This window comes from Lactuca virosa, chromosome 1, assembly GCF_052849685.1.
Source record: "Lactuca virosa cultivar CGN04683 chromosome 1, Lactuca_virosa_CGN04683_v6, whole genome shotgun sequence".
In the NCBI taxonomy this organism is placed as follows: Eukaryota; Viridiplantae; Streptophyta; class Magnoliopsida; order Asterales; family Asteraceae; genus Lactuca; species Lactuca virosa.
This window is the reverse complement of record NC_136426.1, coordinates 222,696,639-222,713,885: the sequence shown is the minus strand read 5'-3', so window position 1 is coordinate 222,713,885 and position 17,247 is coordinate 222,696,639.

Here is a 17,247-nt window from a genome sequence, read left to right as displayed (position 1 = left end):
TTTCGTCTCAAAAGTCGAACCGAAGACAGTCAAGACTGCACTTGATCATTCTGATTAGGTACAGGCAATGCAGGACGAACTTCATGAATTCGAACGAAATAAAGTGTAGAGACTGATTCCAACACCAAAGGATGCTTCTGTGGTTGGATTAAAATGGGTGTTCAGAAATAAGATGGACAAGGAAGGGAATGTGATACGAAACAAGGCAAGGTTGATTGTGAAAGGCTGTTGTCAAGAAGAAGGGATAGATTATGAAGAGACCTTCGCTCCAGTGGCGAGGCTAGAATCGGTTCGCATTTTTCTCGCCTATGCTGCACACAAAAACTTTGAATTCTTTCAAATGGATGTAAAGTGTGCCTTCTTAAACGAAGAACTGGAAGAAACTGTGTATGTAGAGCAACCTCCGGGCTTTGTGAACGAAAACTATCCAGATCACTGCTACATTCTGGACAAGGCGGTCTATGGTCTCAAGCAAGCTCCACGGGCCTGGTATGAGACTCTAACAAGATTTTTGAAAATGTCCAAATTTAAACAAGGTTCGGTTGACCCAACCTTCTTTCGTAAGAAAGAGGGTAACCACCTAATGGTCGTTCAAATTTACGTTGGTGACATCATCTTCGGCTCCACAAATCCAAGCTTAACTGCTGAGTTCCGGAAGCTGATGGAAACTAAATTTGAAATGAGCTCAATGGGTCCTATTAACTTTTTCCTTGGTCTAAATATAAGACAGGGACCCGAAGGCATTTTCATTAATCAAGAGGCTTACACGAAGACATTGCTTGCCAAGTTTGGAATGTTGGGAGATTCGAAAGTGAAGGTTCCTACGGCGTTCGACATAAAGCTGACACCTTCCCTGGACAAACCGGCCGCTGACATGACCCTTTATCGTCAGATGATTGGGTCTCTAATGTATCTAACTGCTAGTCGGCCATATATAATGTTCTCTGTTTGTTATTGTGCCATGTTTCAAGCAAATCCACGCGAACCTTATCTATTGGCAGTAAAGAACATCTTTCGGTATCTAAAACGGACTATGTCTCTCGGGTTATGGTACCCAGCCAAAATCAGGGTTCTTAGTTCAAGCATTTTCAGATGCTGATCTTGGAGGATGTGGACTCGACCGGAAGAGTACCACTGGAGGATGTCAATTTCTGGATGGAAAACTCGTAAGTTGGCAATCGAAGAAACAAACATGTGTATCTCTCTCCACTGCGGAAGCAGAATACATTGCCGCAACATCATGCACATCTCAGGTCATCTGGATACAAAGTCAACTTCGTGACTTCGGCCTGAATATGAAGAAAATCCCTCTATGTTGTGATTCTGAAAGCGCAATTAGGATTTTTCACAACCCAGTGCAACACTCAAAGACGAAACACATAACACTGAGGTATCATTTTATCAAAGATCATGTAGAAGATGGTAACGTTGAAATTCATTTTGTAAGAACCACTGATCAGTTGGCTGACAACTTCACTAAGGCCTTGCCTGAAGCAAGTTTTAATAAAATACTGCAAGGCTTCGGAATGATGGAAGCTGAATCCGTACCAAAATCTCCAATGTTTCAATAAAAGTTAGAAGCGAAATAGAGCGAACGTTCGGTCCATTTTGGGTTCGGTACATTTCTGGGAACCGAAATACCCCGAACGCTCGGTCCATTTCGGGTTCGGTTTCATTGGGCTCGTGTCGCCTCTAATTTCTATCTTATGGTTTCGGTTGTATAGTATGTATACTCTTTTCCAGCAACTTCCTTTATGCATTTCTTCTATGTTTTATAAAATTCAAAAATATTTTCTTTCTGTTTTTAATTCTTTTTCAGTATATTTTATAAAATCCAAAAATATTCTCTTTCGTTTCTCTATGTACAAGAATATCTCTCACTAGTGCAGCTGGGGCAGGTATCAATCTCAAACTATGTACTAGCTAAGTGTCCCTAGAAGCATGCTGTTGTATGTTGACCAAAGCCTCGAACGATTTTGAGTAAAGCCTTAATGACTTGATACGTACAAATCTTGTCTCACCAATCAGGCTGTCAAATCTACTCTAATCATGAGCTGCCTTACTCTTCTCTCATTGAGTCAAGAGTTTTCTGTTTTTCAATCTTTTGTAACAGAGGCACATTCGGTTCTCTTACCCACCTTATTTTTCTCCATCCATGTTCGCTTCACATTTTGTAACCCTTGAGGCTCTCAGCAATAACCACTGAGGTTTATGGTTACACTGTTTCTGTGTTGATGATCTTAGTTTCGTTCACCACGAATTAAGTGAAACCCAAAACCCAACTCCCATAATGAATTGACGGCGATCTCTTCAACCTTCTAACTATTATATGCTATCTTTTGAAATCTCCAACTTTCTTTTTGCGAGATCCTTATGAAATTGTTTCTCACCAAGACTCTTTCTTCCCAAAGGATCCAGTTTTTTTTTCTGAGATTTCCTGTCCAAAACTTTTCAACAAGTCACTGAATATGTTTCCTATCTACTTGTTCAAACGGCTACATTGGCCTCACAAGTACTTCGTTATGTTTCGGTCTTATATCAAGTATCGAAATCATGAATTGAAGCGAAAGCCACCCTTTATAGCTTTAATTAAAAAGATGCCTTTCAATGCTTCTTAGCAAGTACTTGATCGTTATTCAACGGGAAGCCACACAAGCACTTTGAAGTCTCTCTTGACTTTGAAGGAAGAGATTCATGCCCGGGATCAATAGCTTTATGTCTTAATAGACATCATAATTTCCCACAAAGACTTTGCTTTATTTCTTTCTCATTTACACCCTTATGCACACACATTCTATATTCTTAAAGAGGTCTTGTTCAGTTCTTAACAAGTTAATGCAGATGGTTTCAAAATTAAAAGCGACGGTTTGGTGTAACGTCATTGAATTATAATGGTAATCGCATTTTAATGAAGACTCATCCGATGACTCAGCAGGAAGTTTAAACTCTTGACGATTTGAATTATGGATAAGATTCGAAGGCGCCAGAATTTGAATTACTCAGCATGCGTCATCTCTACTTTATCGGGGTTGCAAGCTGTCAAAATCACGCCTTTTCAGCAGTTGTTTCCAAGATTTCAGCAATCATCACTTACGATTTTTCTCTCTCCAAGATCGTATATAAGGTCTAATTTCAGTGCGACTGTTCCTTATCACACTTCTGTTCACTAGAGCAAAAACAGGCGATCAATTTCTCACTGTTCATCTTGTTCCTCAACAAGCTTCATCAATGGCAAAATCATCCTCAGTTTAAGAAACTACTGCTCGTTCCACTCTTCCTGCAATCAAACCTAATCAGAACCTGCTGATCGATCTTTCCCCTTTACTCTACGATATGTACATGTATTAAGTGGTGGAATGCCTGAAATATTCCCCACTCGCCAAAGCCCTAACCACAGTCGAAGTTGTTCCAATGTCCTGTCTCTCTCAAATTTATTCTTCTGCAACATATGACAAAGGGGCAGACAAAATTTTCTTTGATATTCTTAACCAAAAAGCCTCAATCTCCAAGAATCGTTTCTGCACTCTTCTAGGGCTTGCATATAAAGACTCCATGGTTAATCCTGATTCTATCACCACAGGTTAACTCTTCTCGATGTTCTACAACATGGGTTACACTGAAACCCTATCCACTGTGACAAGGTTCAAAAAGTCCTGCCTTCCTCCTCAATGGAATGGCCTTTTTACTCTACTCTTCAAAGGGCTTTCTGAACGTAGTGCTGGTTCTGACGGTGCGAGTAAGTCCTTCATGAGTCTATTTTATGGTGTGTACTATGGTCTAAATCTAGATTATGGAATGGTTTTGTGGCTTCAACTGATTCAGAGCTTATCATCTTCTTCTCGCCACACCGAAATCTCTTGTGCTTGATTTTGGACTGTTATCACTTAGTGGATAATGGATCGTTTTCATGTTCCTATCATGGCAGACTCCATGCTTTCTTCCATTGCTACATTTCACACCACCAACATTATTGTTACTCATCCTTCAAAATTTGTTTTTGTTGGGTCTATTCCTGAGTCGATGTCTGCCTTTGTGCCTCCTTCAAGCAAGATCATTTAGGAATACAAGAAGCTTCCCTCCTCTGGTGCAAGGGAACTCACTGCTGACATGGTAAAATCAATCGAACACGCAGACAAACCTGCCAAAAGAGGCAAAAAGCCAGAAGTCAAAAAGGGAGATAAGGGGGGCCAAGTCTCAAAAGCTCAAACCCCTAGGAAGCGAAAGTCAGAGAAGGCAGCGCCGACTCAGCCTAAGGCTAAGAAAGGCAAGAAACCTGCCCGCCGGCTAATACTCCAATCCTCAAGTGATTCTGATTCAGAGTACGTGCCTCCTAATCAATCACCAATTCCTCCTAGTGAATCTGACAGCGAACGCTCAGAGGATGAAGGTTCGGTTCGTGGTGATACACCACCACGCTCGCCTACACCCGAGGTACCTGTTCGGTCCCAAGCTCCTTCTCCTCCCCCTGTTTCTGTTCCTGTCTCCATCCCCCATATTTTTCCTATCATTACATCTCAACCATCCTCTACTATTCCCATTCCTGCACCTATCTTCACTGAGTCTACTACTACCACCACTATTGGAGTTCGAACCAACGTATCTGATACGGGGGCTCGCTCTTCAGCACCCGAACCCTCGGTCACTACCGAACCTCCGGTAACTACCAAACGACCATCACCTACCCCATCTACCGAAACCAACACTGTTCTTGGTGGTGAGGACTTGGAGTTTGATTCCACTTACTTTAGTCCCTACCGTGTTCAGAGTGATGATGATGACGATGCCCCTGTTACCAAGTGCCATCTAAAGACGGTTACTGACAAACTCGATCAACTTCTTTCTTCCACGTCAACTGGTGCTTACTCTGAAGTTGCTCTAAAAGCATTATTTTCTTCTGTTGTCAAAGAGCATGATGTATCTCTCTCCGCCACAGCAAAGGCCATTGATGCTTCCACCTCCCAATGTCAAAAGGCCTTGCTTGCTGTTGAGGCCTCAACAAAAGAATGCAAAGATGCGACCGCAAAAGTCGAAAAACTACTTTCTGAAGCTCAGTTATTCCTCGATTAATTGCAGGCTGCTGCTCAAAAGAACGCTCATACTGTAAATGCTTCGGTTGAAGATCTCCAGCGTTCTCTTGAAACCGAACGGACTAATCTTGAAGCCGCTCGACAGGCCATTGAAGCTGCCAATGAAAATCTTCATGATAATGTCAAGGAGCGTCTGACTCAGCTGGAAGCCGAACTGGCTGTTGAAAATCGAATTATTGATGAGCTTGACAAACGAACTTCTCAGTTCAAAATTCAAAATCTTAAGCTTCGTTCTACATCCACTGAGCTTAATGATTTAAAGTCTGAAAGAGAAGTGATTAGAAGCTCCATGGATGACGTTCATTCCATTCTGTTACATCTTCTTGACGCCCACAACTCTATTTTGACAATATCCATTAGACGCCATTTAGCTGAGAAACTCAGACCTGCGTTGGATATCCTAAGTCGGATAGAGGGTGTTTCGGTGACTTCTGTCCAGCCGAAACAAGGGGGAGAAAAGGAAATGGAAAAGGTCAATACTCAACCTCCTCCCGAACCCAAATCAACAGCTGCACCGAAGGTTAATGTAGCTTCGGTCAGCAAAAGGGAAAAGAAAAAGAAGATGATGATGATGATTTTGAAGATACCTTGGGTGAAAATGTTGGATTTTGGTATAATACAACATCCTATGGTGCACATACAACCCTAAATACCTTGGATCTATGTTTTTACTAATTATACATGCAAATGGTTTCCAAGGCATTAAACCCATAACTAGCATGCATTTGACATAAACCATATAATATACTAGTTAGGGAAACATACCTTTTATGTGGCTTGAAGTCTTGATGTATTTGGCCTTAAGAGCATAGCACCAATAGTATGAAATGCCTCAAATGGAATCACAACACACCTAGGACAAAGGTGGCTCTTGAGAGAGAATTCCATGCACCAAAACACCTCCATATTTCTCTAAGAAAAGAAGTGGTGATTTTGGCTATGGAGTAACCTATTTATATGTAGGATTCCAAGGGTCATGGGTATAACCCATAATCCATACCCATGGGTTTTATGATCCATGGTTCATGTGGCCCAACTCTTTATGTATCCATACATAAACTTGGTCCAACATGGATCATAAGCCCAACACATATAAATATAACTAATTATCATAATTAGTCCCCATAGATTTAATTAGTCTCTTTTGATCACTAAATTAATTCCAAATTAATTCTTGATCAATACTAATTAAAACATATGATTTCATATTAATATATTATAACTTATAATATATTAATAAACCATAAATAACCTTCTCTCAAAAGTCCATCCTAACAAATTGTCCTGATGATATGCAACCAAAATGGACCATGCCACTCTCGGGTCAAGTACATACCAATAATAGTTATGGGCTTAGACATCTAATCCAACAGTCTCCCACTTGGATAAGTCTAAAACTATTATTGCAAGTACGACTTCATAACCCGACTAGCAATCGTAGCTCTTAAAGCCGTTGTCGAACTCTGAACAAATCAATGACACGTCCATTAGATAAGGGATCATATATTCCTCCATTCTAGATATCATATGGACTGAGACATGGATTATAATCATTCTCTCTGTCCATTTGTTGTTTCCCGATTTCCGATTTATGACGACCGACTAATTGAACAAATCAAATCAATCCAGGCTTGGCCAAGCACTTAGGGTGTCATCACTAAATCATCGAGGGGCCCACAGATATCGCATTTATCCCTTTAAGGGTAAAAGGAATGGATAAACTTCGACTCATATGGCTTGTTCTACTACTTGTTGAATCATACACAAAGACACGTTTTATAACATCGAGTTACCAATGCGTTTTAGTGTAATCAATGTATAACCAACTCATAGTAACAACTCATATCTCTAGGTTTGAAGAATATAAGATATTATCGTCTCATGATTCACTCGTGATAAAATCCATGAAGTGATTCAAATGAGCGTGGGTTGAATCCAATACTCAGAACTTATGAGCACTCATGAGTGTTGTAGCACCACTTTGTCCACCAACTTGGACCTCTACAAACCAACCCATGACAGTCTTGATTCATATCTACTTCCAACATATGACCGACTGTGGATGGTTTGAATAACTTAATCATTCAGGAAGAGCGACTAGTTATTCTGGAAGTCAAAACATGCAAAGTGAAACACAAGAATAAATGAATCAAATATGGTATCAAACCCTATGAATATAAATAAACACTTTTATTTATCACCATACTGATTACTCATTATTCATTGTTTCGGTTTTATCAACTTTATACTTGAATTAAAAACACTAGTTGTCCCATGCTCCAAGCATGTACACTATGTTTTTCTTAAACAATAGCTTTGCCATACACCAAGTATGCACTCTATATTTGTCTATGATCCTTACTTTGTGAAATAAACCAATTGAACATAATTTCAATGATTCTAATTTCACACTCCCAAATCCTTATCGAAAAATGTTTGAATTTCAAATTCCTATCATTTATCGAAATCTGTTTAGATTTTAAACTTATATGCACTGACCCTCCTGTAATGAATTTGTACAAAGTCACAAAGACTTGTCAACAGTCATTATAAGGTATTCCAATGGAGATCAACTCCATGGAAACTAAGTCTCATATTCAAAGTACATTGCTTTGGACATGCTTCTTGCATTAAGTTTTCTAATCTTACACATATAACTTCCACCTATGGAGACAACTCCATATTCTCATTTTGACTATCACTTCTGAATAAGAGATGCCTCTTTCCAGAATATGTCAATATGGTCCTTCCAAAATTAGCACTATACTTCCAACTGTCCCTGAGCAACCAATCTTTGGTAAACCTCAGATTGTCCTCGACAATTGCTTAATCATTTTAGTCATATCCAATTCTAGACCTTTTCCCTTCTTAATGCCTCTGGGCATTTGGAAAAATTTAGAAATGACAAATATTATAGCACATACAATCGATCCTGTACCCAAAGCAAATGGTACACGATTCATGATGTCTCACATAAAGACATGATTCTAGACCAGTCTTTTGCTACAATATTTTTATTTGCCATGTTTTCAAAATTTGACTATGAAGAGGGATGCCATAATCATAATCGAATTTTGAGAACGCAATATATAGAATTTCCTTAAGTTGAACCAATCCAACTTGAAATTCATATATATATTCTTGACTAAAGATGATTAAAGTCTCAATCTAAGCCTTTAGAACTGAAATGAAGTATATCCTCTCCCTTAATTATAGCAAAACAACTTTTTCAATCCCTGCAGCCTCAGGAATTGAAATTTTTGTTTTCTATAATTAACATTGCTAACTTGCAACACTAACAATAATTATCATGCTCCCACTAACATGATGATTATTAACATAACACTTATGCTCCCACTAGCTTTGACATGTACTCAGAAATCAGCTGGACTTCTTGAAATCAATAGTTTATTGACTTTCTTACCAAATTTCAGATTTCTGATACGAGATGCTTTGATAAAACTTTATCAAAATCATACACCTTTCCTTAGATAGCATGCATGTGTATCTAAACAATTTCAGAACTATGAAAAGGGATGCCGTAATCATAGTCTCAATTGTTTAGACCTTTTGCCATCTGCTTCAAATCTACTTGGTGGAAGTGTTTCCTCACCATCATTTTCATGAATCGGAGAGAAACCTTATGACCCTTAGATTTTATGGTGTATGTGTTCTTATCCTTGTGAATCGTCAAAACCATAGTCACAAGACAAGGATAATGACAAATCCAAACTCATATGGACTGAACTTATGCAATCTTAACTTCTTGCCACCTGGCAGTACAGGGCCTGCGATTGCTTCCAAGTTGTTATGCAACCAATTGAGAACTTTCAGAACTCCTATGCAAAGCCAACTTTAACTGGAATGGGCACAGAATATGTCAACACGATAGGTTATAAACCTCAAGTCGTGTGCTAGTGAAGAACCTCAGGTTTTATTCTTGATTAGTTCTTAAAATTCTTTTTAGGATCTTTAAGACTCCCACTATCCTCTTGACATATAAGACTATCTTGCCAAATATTCAAGAGATAGTACGGATTCTTTATCAAGACAAACACTTCACACAATTGGCCTTAGTTGGTCTTTGTTTGATCCAAAACATCACAACTTACCAATTTCAAATGTACAAGAGTAGGACACTTTTACTCTTACATTTGACAAGTGTTTTAAACCTTTCTTTAAGATATGTCACTCAAGTTACAATCTTGGAGTATGACTCTAAGAATTGTTTTGGAACGAAGTATGACTCAACTTCCTCATCTAACCATTTCAACAATTCATGACTCCTCTTCTTAGTCATAAGAATGCACTAGGATGACCTTTAGAGGACTAATTGTGATATGATTTCTAAATCATTAAGATGATCACAAACATGATACTAAAGTACTCTCCCATCTTTTCAGATTTGAGAAACTTTTATCTTTCTGCCTAATTTGATTCTTCCCATTCGTTCTGCCATTCATTGACACTTTTCCAATGTTTCAGAATTATACTTAAACTTGTAAGTATAACCATATTTACTAAACTTTAGTAAATCAAATAGTCTTAACGAGCTTTGTGGTGGACATGACCAGTGCACAAGAATGTGTACTCGATCCCTTTAGTCCTTCACTTGACTCACACATCCATGTGAACAAGTAATTAGTCTTGATTTTCCCATGCTTGAAAGTTCTCATTCATCATACTATTCAACTTGCATGATTCCAAGTTTCGGTCCAATTGAAACTTGGGTGATGAGGAACTTTCCTGATTTGGTAAATTTAGACACTATCACAAATGAAAGAATCAAATCCATTTTCCAATATTGATGTCAGTGGAATCATATAAGCAACAATTTTCCACAAATGCCATTGTAAGGATACTTCAAATAAACAAAATTAAACAATTTTCTTTTATTTTAAAACTTTGCGGAAAAATTAATCCTTACAATCCACATGGAAAATTGTTGTTATCTATTCCTTAGCAATATATCATAACTTCTTAAGCAACTGCTCAAAATTCTGATGCAATCGAAATCCACCTTCGCGATCAGAATCAGCATATACTTCCTTTAAGATTTCTCTGTATTCTTTGATTCTTAAAACATCAACATGTGACCCAGTCACATAATGTAATGAGGATCTCAGAATAGAACTTAACAGAGTTAGATAATGGGCTCTACCTGATGTAGAGTCAAACTTATTGACTTTAACATCCTTAGGTAAATTTGGCAGCTTTGCAATCAACGCCCCTTCCTTTGGCAAAATAAACATATGGACCCTTTGGTAATGGGACTATCTCAGACTTAGCCTTTCTCTTTACCATTTGGTCAACCTGGTTGACTATGGCCAATCCCTTTCCATTGGGAAAAGAATGCTTTTTCTGGATTTCCAGTGTCACCATTGTCACTGTCCATAAAGTTTTTGGGAAGTTGATCTTCTAATCAAATTTGCTTCACTATCGTTCCAAATCATTGCTGATTCAGCAGCACCAAGCAAATAGATATGATCATTAAGGTTCATGTCATAGTCTGTTTCATAGTAGTCCCAAAGGAACTCACTATGTGACTTAGAAAGTGATTGAACATCCAACTTTCTCAAGACTTTGACACCCAACTCTCCCGGCTTGTCAAGATGTGACTTCATCTCTAAGATGTGATCACACATAGACCTTGCTTGCCATTAGAGCTTGAGTGACCTTGAACTTGTGGGTTAGGGAGAATAATTGGAGGAGGTGGAGGAAGAGAAGTACGACTTCCATGAGCCAAACTCGGGAAGTCATATTCATTAGGAAAGCTTGGTTTGGGAAGATCATTGTTGTCTAAACCAGACATCAACAATGGGAGAAATTAACGTAAAGTTGATTTAAGTCCTTAATATAACACCCAATATGATATATTAAGGCTAGGACCCAACAAACTATTTTATAACTTGGAAGAGGGATGTCGTAATCCAAGCTATAAAATATTTGAAGGTAGGTGAATGACGATTCACCAATTTCCACCAAGATAAACGAAATGTATTATTAGGTTTTAATTGGTTTTGAAACTCCTAGATTCTTTTGAGATTCATTGAACTTTTCAATGGCATGTTTCAATCTCGAGTGTGCCCTTCAGGTTTTGTGACTGGGATGCCGAGGATCACAAAACAAGGTGTGAAGTAACCATGCAAATATACTTGGTACCCTTAATATTTACCCCTCAATCGATGTGCCGGTTAACCACACACGCTCCAACGATACTATGATAAACATTAAGTTACCCTTTGCCTACCTTGTTAAGTCCAGGTTAGTGTGCCGGTTAACCACACACGCTCCACTAACAGCTTAAACAAAGTGCAAAGTGTAATTTAATGGATTAGCACCTTATTCACATTTTCCTAAGTAACTAAGATTGGGAATTTATAAAAAGTTTAGTTACTTAGTATTTATCATTAATACTTTTAATGAAGGGAGAATTATAGTCCTTGTCCTACCTGTTCGGCTAACGACCCTCCACCAGTCAAGGAAGTGGTGGGTGAGAGTGGACACCCATTAAACTGCCATTTTATAGGCAGTAACCTTATACCCCCCTTATAGACCGGCTTCGTGAATGAGGCCTACTAATGGTAAGACGACTTGCTCTTATACATATAATATATTAAACTTTTAATATTATAAGAAAAGAAGTGGTGATTTTGGCTATGGAGTAACCTATTTATATGTAGGATTCCAAGGGTCATGGGTATAACCCATAGTCCATACCCATGGGTTTTATGATCCATGGTTCATGTGGCCCAACTCTTTATGTATCCATACATAAACTTGGTCCAACATGGATCATAAGCCCAACACATATAAATATAACTAATTATCATAATTAGTCCCCATAGATTTAATTAGTCTCTTTTGATCACTAAATTAATTCCAAATTAATTCTTGATCGATACTAATTAAAACATATGATTTCATATTAATATATTATAACTTATAATATATTAATAAACCATAAATAACCTTCTCTCAAAAGTCCATCCTAACAAATTGTCCTGATGATATGCAACCCAAATGGACCATGCTACTCTCGGGTCAAGTACATACCAATAATAGTTATGGGCTTAGACATCTAATCCAACAGAAAATCCCTCTAAGCCCTTTCAGAAATCAAAACCCACTGATAAGGAGCTTGCAGAAAAGATTGAAAAGGAAACAGTTGAGTTGGAGAAGAAGCTAAAAGAAAAGGAGCTCTTGGATGAAAAGAAGTCCATTTTTCTAGAATGGACCATTGATTCGCTCCAGAGAGAAGCCATAGATGAACCGAGTACTCATTGGCTTGAACCTGTAATGTCATTCGGCCTTGAAAACTCGAAGGACGCTCAATTTGATAAGCCAATCACTCGAAAGGCATTTATCTTTCATTTCTTCAACTCCACTGTTGCTATTCCCTCTCCGGACCCGAAGGTAGATCGGGATCTGTTAGATTTTTATCTGGAATTCGCTCAACCACAGTACTTGACATGGAGCTTACAGAAGATTACTACTGTCAAGGTACTGAAGCCTTATTCAGCCGGGAAATTTGTCAACGTCAAATTTAAAGTGACCCGAGGCTCTGAAGGCTTGGTTCATAATTTTTCCTTGGCTGATCTACCGAACCTCAACCCTCATGACTGGATACTCCTCAACAACATTCTGCTGTCTAATCCTCAGGAGTATCAGCCGATTATAGATCATATCAAGCGAATGCTTGTTTGCTACATTCATGAAGTAGCGAAAATGGATCAAGAAATCGCATCTGCCATTCACAAGCGACCAACGATCAAACCATCTGGAAGGATTGGCAATGTGAATGTTATGGTCAAGGGAAAAATCGACCCCCAATTTCATACAGTGATGTTTGTCAGGGGTGAAAATCACAAATGTCTTTTTGCTCTTTGTGATAAGCACCTATTCTCAACTGCTTGCTTGGAGCATATTTTGGAGATTATCCACAGGTGCAATCAGAATTCTGCAGCTGACAAGAAGTTGTTTACTAACATGCTACGATGGTATATTCAGTTTCGACAGACACTTCTTGCTATAATTCCTCGGCTGTTCAAAGTTGTGAAGACAGTGAAAGCTACTCAACAGAAATAATCTCTTGCCTCATTCGATGCAAAAGGGGAGATTGTTGGGTTAAATAGTGTTGCGTCATGGGCTCGGTCCTTAGCCCGATTTTTCTATCCAGTTTGGGCCTGTCCAACTGTGATTGTTTTGTTTAGGGTTTAGTATTTAAGGTGCATGCATGCAGCCTTAGAAGACAGAGCTTTGATTATTATTGTTTTGATTTGTACTACAAAACCCTAGCTCGCCTCTACAGTGGAAGTTCTTGGTCGAGCTCTGCTGAGGTGTGACTACGTTTGAATCATTCAACATTATTTGATTCCATATTGTGTTCTCTGTGTTCTTTTGATTTTATTGTTTAATCTGTTGAAGATCTAATTGATCTAAGAGTTTTTCAACTCATCAATTGGTATCAGAGCAGGAGACTGTGTAATTCATACACATCTCTTCTGTTGAAGAAGATCTTAGGGTTTTCCGCTTAGATTAATATTAATAGAGCCGTCATCTGCTATTGACGTGGCTCTTTAAATATTTGATCGTACCCTAATGTTATTTACAAGTCTGATCTTAAGCAGGTTTAAACAAGCATCAACACATCCATGGCCGATTCTCAGTCAAATCCGATCAACATCTCAAACAGCATAGGATCGACGACAAGGATTCCTATTTTATACACTCAAGATTATGAGGTCTGGGCGAATCACTTCGAAGACTACGTGATTGGCTCAGAAGATAATGGATACTTAATCTGGGAGGCGATCACTGTTGGTCGATTCGTTCATGCAAGTACTTCAAGAGTTGTTAAAACTCAAAAGGAACATAATCAACTTATCGGTGACGTGAAAGATATACCTCAAGACGAGAAGGAAAAGTTTCAGTGCAACATCAAAGCTTTAAGGATGATAAGGTTTGCATTACAGTCAGACACATTTCGGCAGGTAAGCTTATGCACGCAGCAAAGGAAATATGGGTCAGGTTGAAGGAATTGTACTCTACGGATGAAGATCTTGAGCACTCTATCCAAACACTACTGCTCTCAGAATTTGGAGATTTAAGCAAAATCCTGAAGAGAAGCTCGTTCAATCCTTCGATCGCTTCAATCATCTCTTAAGCAAGATGATTAAGCATGGGATTGAGAGGAAGGTCATTGAACAAAAGGTAACATTCATGAATGGCCTTAGATCAGAATGGATGGTTGTGGTGTCAACAGTGAAGGCACATGAACAGTTCAAAAGTTATTCTCTTGCAAAATTGGTGGGGATACCTAAGTCACACGAGAACGCCTTGACTAAAGAATCTAATGTGGTTTCTGGCATGGGTTCGTTGGCTCTAATCTCCAAAGGTAAGAATGCTGCTGAGGAAGAGGAAGATTTAGATCTCTCTGAATATGATCTAACAAGCGAAGAGTATTCTCTGATGGTGTCAAATCCCAAAAAAGTTCATCAAGAGAAGATTTCCAACAAACAAAAACCGAAACTGGCAAGGCAGTTACAGCGCTGAGAAAGCAAAGGAGGAACCGAAAAGTGTTTCCCAGTCGGAAGAACCAAAGAAGGAACATAAACTTGGAGGTGACTCGGGCTTTACTTGTCACTACTGTGGAGGTAAAAATCACTTCGCTAAAGACTGCATGCTAAGAAAGATGTCTGAGAAGAACGAAGATGAGGACGAGGAAGCGAACCTCACAAGGCGTTTGGAGGAAATCAGGAAGAAGAAAGCATGATCTAACAACACCATGAATGCTCTTATTGTGCAAGGAAATGTAGTCGATGATGAATTTGGAGGCGTTGAAATTTGGTCGACTGATTCAGAGGACGAGGAAGTGAGGAAGCCGACTCATGGCAAGGCTCTTTTGGTAAAGGAAGAGGACACTGCAGGAAGGTGTTTGATGGTGACGTCTGGTGTGTCACACATGCGAGGGTATACCACTGATGGAGGAAATGATGGAGAGAAGGAGAGAGAAGACCGCTGTTTCGCAGCAAAGCCTGTCAGTCAGCAGATCAACGATTGCGACGAGTTGATCCAAAAGGTACAATCTATTCTTATCTCTCTGAAAATTCCAATCACTAACTACAAAAATGAACTCAATGGATTAAAATCTAAATTTTCTAGTTTAAGTGGAAGTTTAACTCAAACTCGCATCACAAACTCTAACCTAACTGATCAAATCAGCAGGGTGTCATCAAAGAGTGAGGAGAGGCGAATGTGGATTGAGCAGAAGGAGAAGGAGTTGATTAGGTCTAGGGATGAAACAATTTATTTGCAAAGAGATAATTTGAAGCTTTTAAAACAACGAAATGTGTTTTGTTTAATTGCTAAGCGTTTATATTCCAATATTACTCAATTGCATCTTGATTGTGAAATAGGCAAGAAGATACATCGTATGATTTTACCCTTCCTTGAGTTGAAGGAGGATGAAATCGATGCCGACGCATATGACTGTGAAAACGTTGTTTCTTCTGAGGATATTTCCCCTTCCTACAGAATTGGTCTTGACAAAATAGAGTCCTTTATAAAGTCAAAAGACCATAAGGACATGCTCAAAAATTTGTTGGATGAAAATGACAAATTGAAAATCCAAACTGAAACCGTACAGAAATTTGACTTGTTGAATGCTAAGTTGAGTTCAGAAAATAAAAATGTTGTTGAAAATATTTTTGAATTAGATAAGGATGATGATATGAGTGACATTTTTGTGGATGACGTGGTTGATTGTTCAGAATTTGTCAAAAGCGAACCCGAAACTAACAAAAATCTTATTTCTGAAAATTCGGTTGAGTTTGCTCCTTTATCCAATGACAAAACCATAGTCCTTAAAGAAAAGGCCGTAGTGTATCAAAAGGTCTAAACTACTCCAAATCAGGTTTACAAAGTTAATGGAGTCACTCTGCAACAAACAGTCGAACTGACGACAATAGTAGCAGAAGATAATGTTGAAGGCTGTGATGAATTTTTCTGGTCAGCACCCATTGATAACGCTGATGAAACAGTAGGTCTGTCACAGAAAACTTCGTGGAGAGTGAAAGGAAGATATGTAGCCGAACCACTTAATGATCCTACTCGTTTTGATGAGCCCAACACAAGTGGTACCAAAATTGGCCATTCGAAATTGGATTTGTGACTTTTCAAAGTTTAAGATTTTTGATAAAGCTTGTGGTAGAATTATGAAGGTAGCTTTTACAGTGGAAGTTCTTCATTGAGCTCTGCTAAAGCTTTTACAGAGAACTATCCTTTACAGCGGAAGTTATTTATCGAGCTCTGCTAAGGACTTGTTATATATCCGACTTCTAGTATTTTCTCGATCAAGTGGCGTTACGAATCTTAAATTTTGGGTTGTTACATGATAATTTTTGGTGGCTTATATCATTGGCTTATTTGAAGATCATTGTGACTTGGAGGGGGAGCTCTTCAAAGACAAGAAGTGATTTGGTTTCTTTGTTCTGAAATGGGTTTTTATGGCGGGTTTGGTTTTCATGAAGATTTTTTTGGGATTACATTCGAAAATGAAGTTTAAAGACATTACTTTAGTGATTGGTTTATATATCCTAGAGCCCGTGTTTGAAGACTATTGAAGAATCAAGATTCGTGGATTGCTTCATATATTCCTCGTTGCAGATCTTTTTATTTTCTAGATGCTTGTTTTGGAAGTTAAAGCATTGTCATCCATTCCATACTTTGAGGGGGAGATTGTAGGGTTTCAAAGCACTCCATGGATAATGGCAATGGGCCCCCTTGATGAAGTGTAGGTTAAAAGCCCAAGACTTGTCTTTTCCCTATACATAGTCATGTATTATTCATTATTAGGGTTAAGAGTGAGGAAAAATGTAGCCGCCACGTGAGGTTTCTTATGTAGTGTTAGATTCTTTAGTCTATGCTGAAAGTGTAATTTATTCCTCTTGTTTGAATAAATCGAGTGATCATTCGACCTAATCTTCATATTTGTGTTTGTTCTTATTTTCCGCATCTTGTTCATCAAATCTCAATTAGGGTTTTAATCCTAACAGTTTCATAAATGAGTCTCTTCAAGTTCCAAAACTTGAGTGCAAGTTTTGTAACTCCTCAAAACTTTTGATTTCCATAACTTATGGATTTATTGTTTCATGAATGT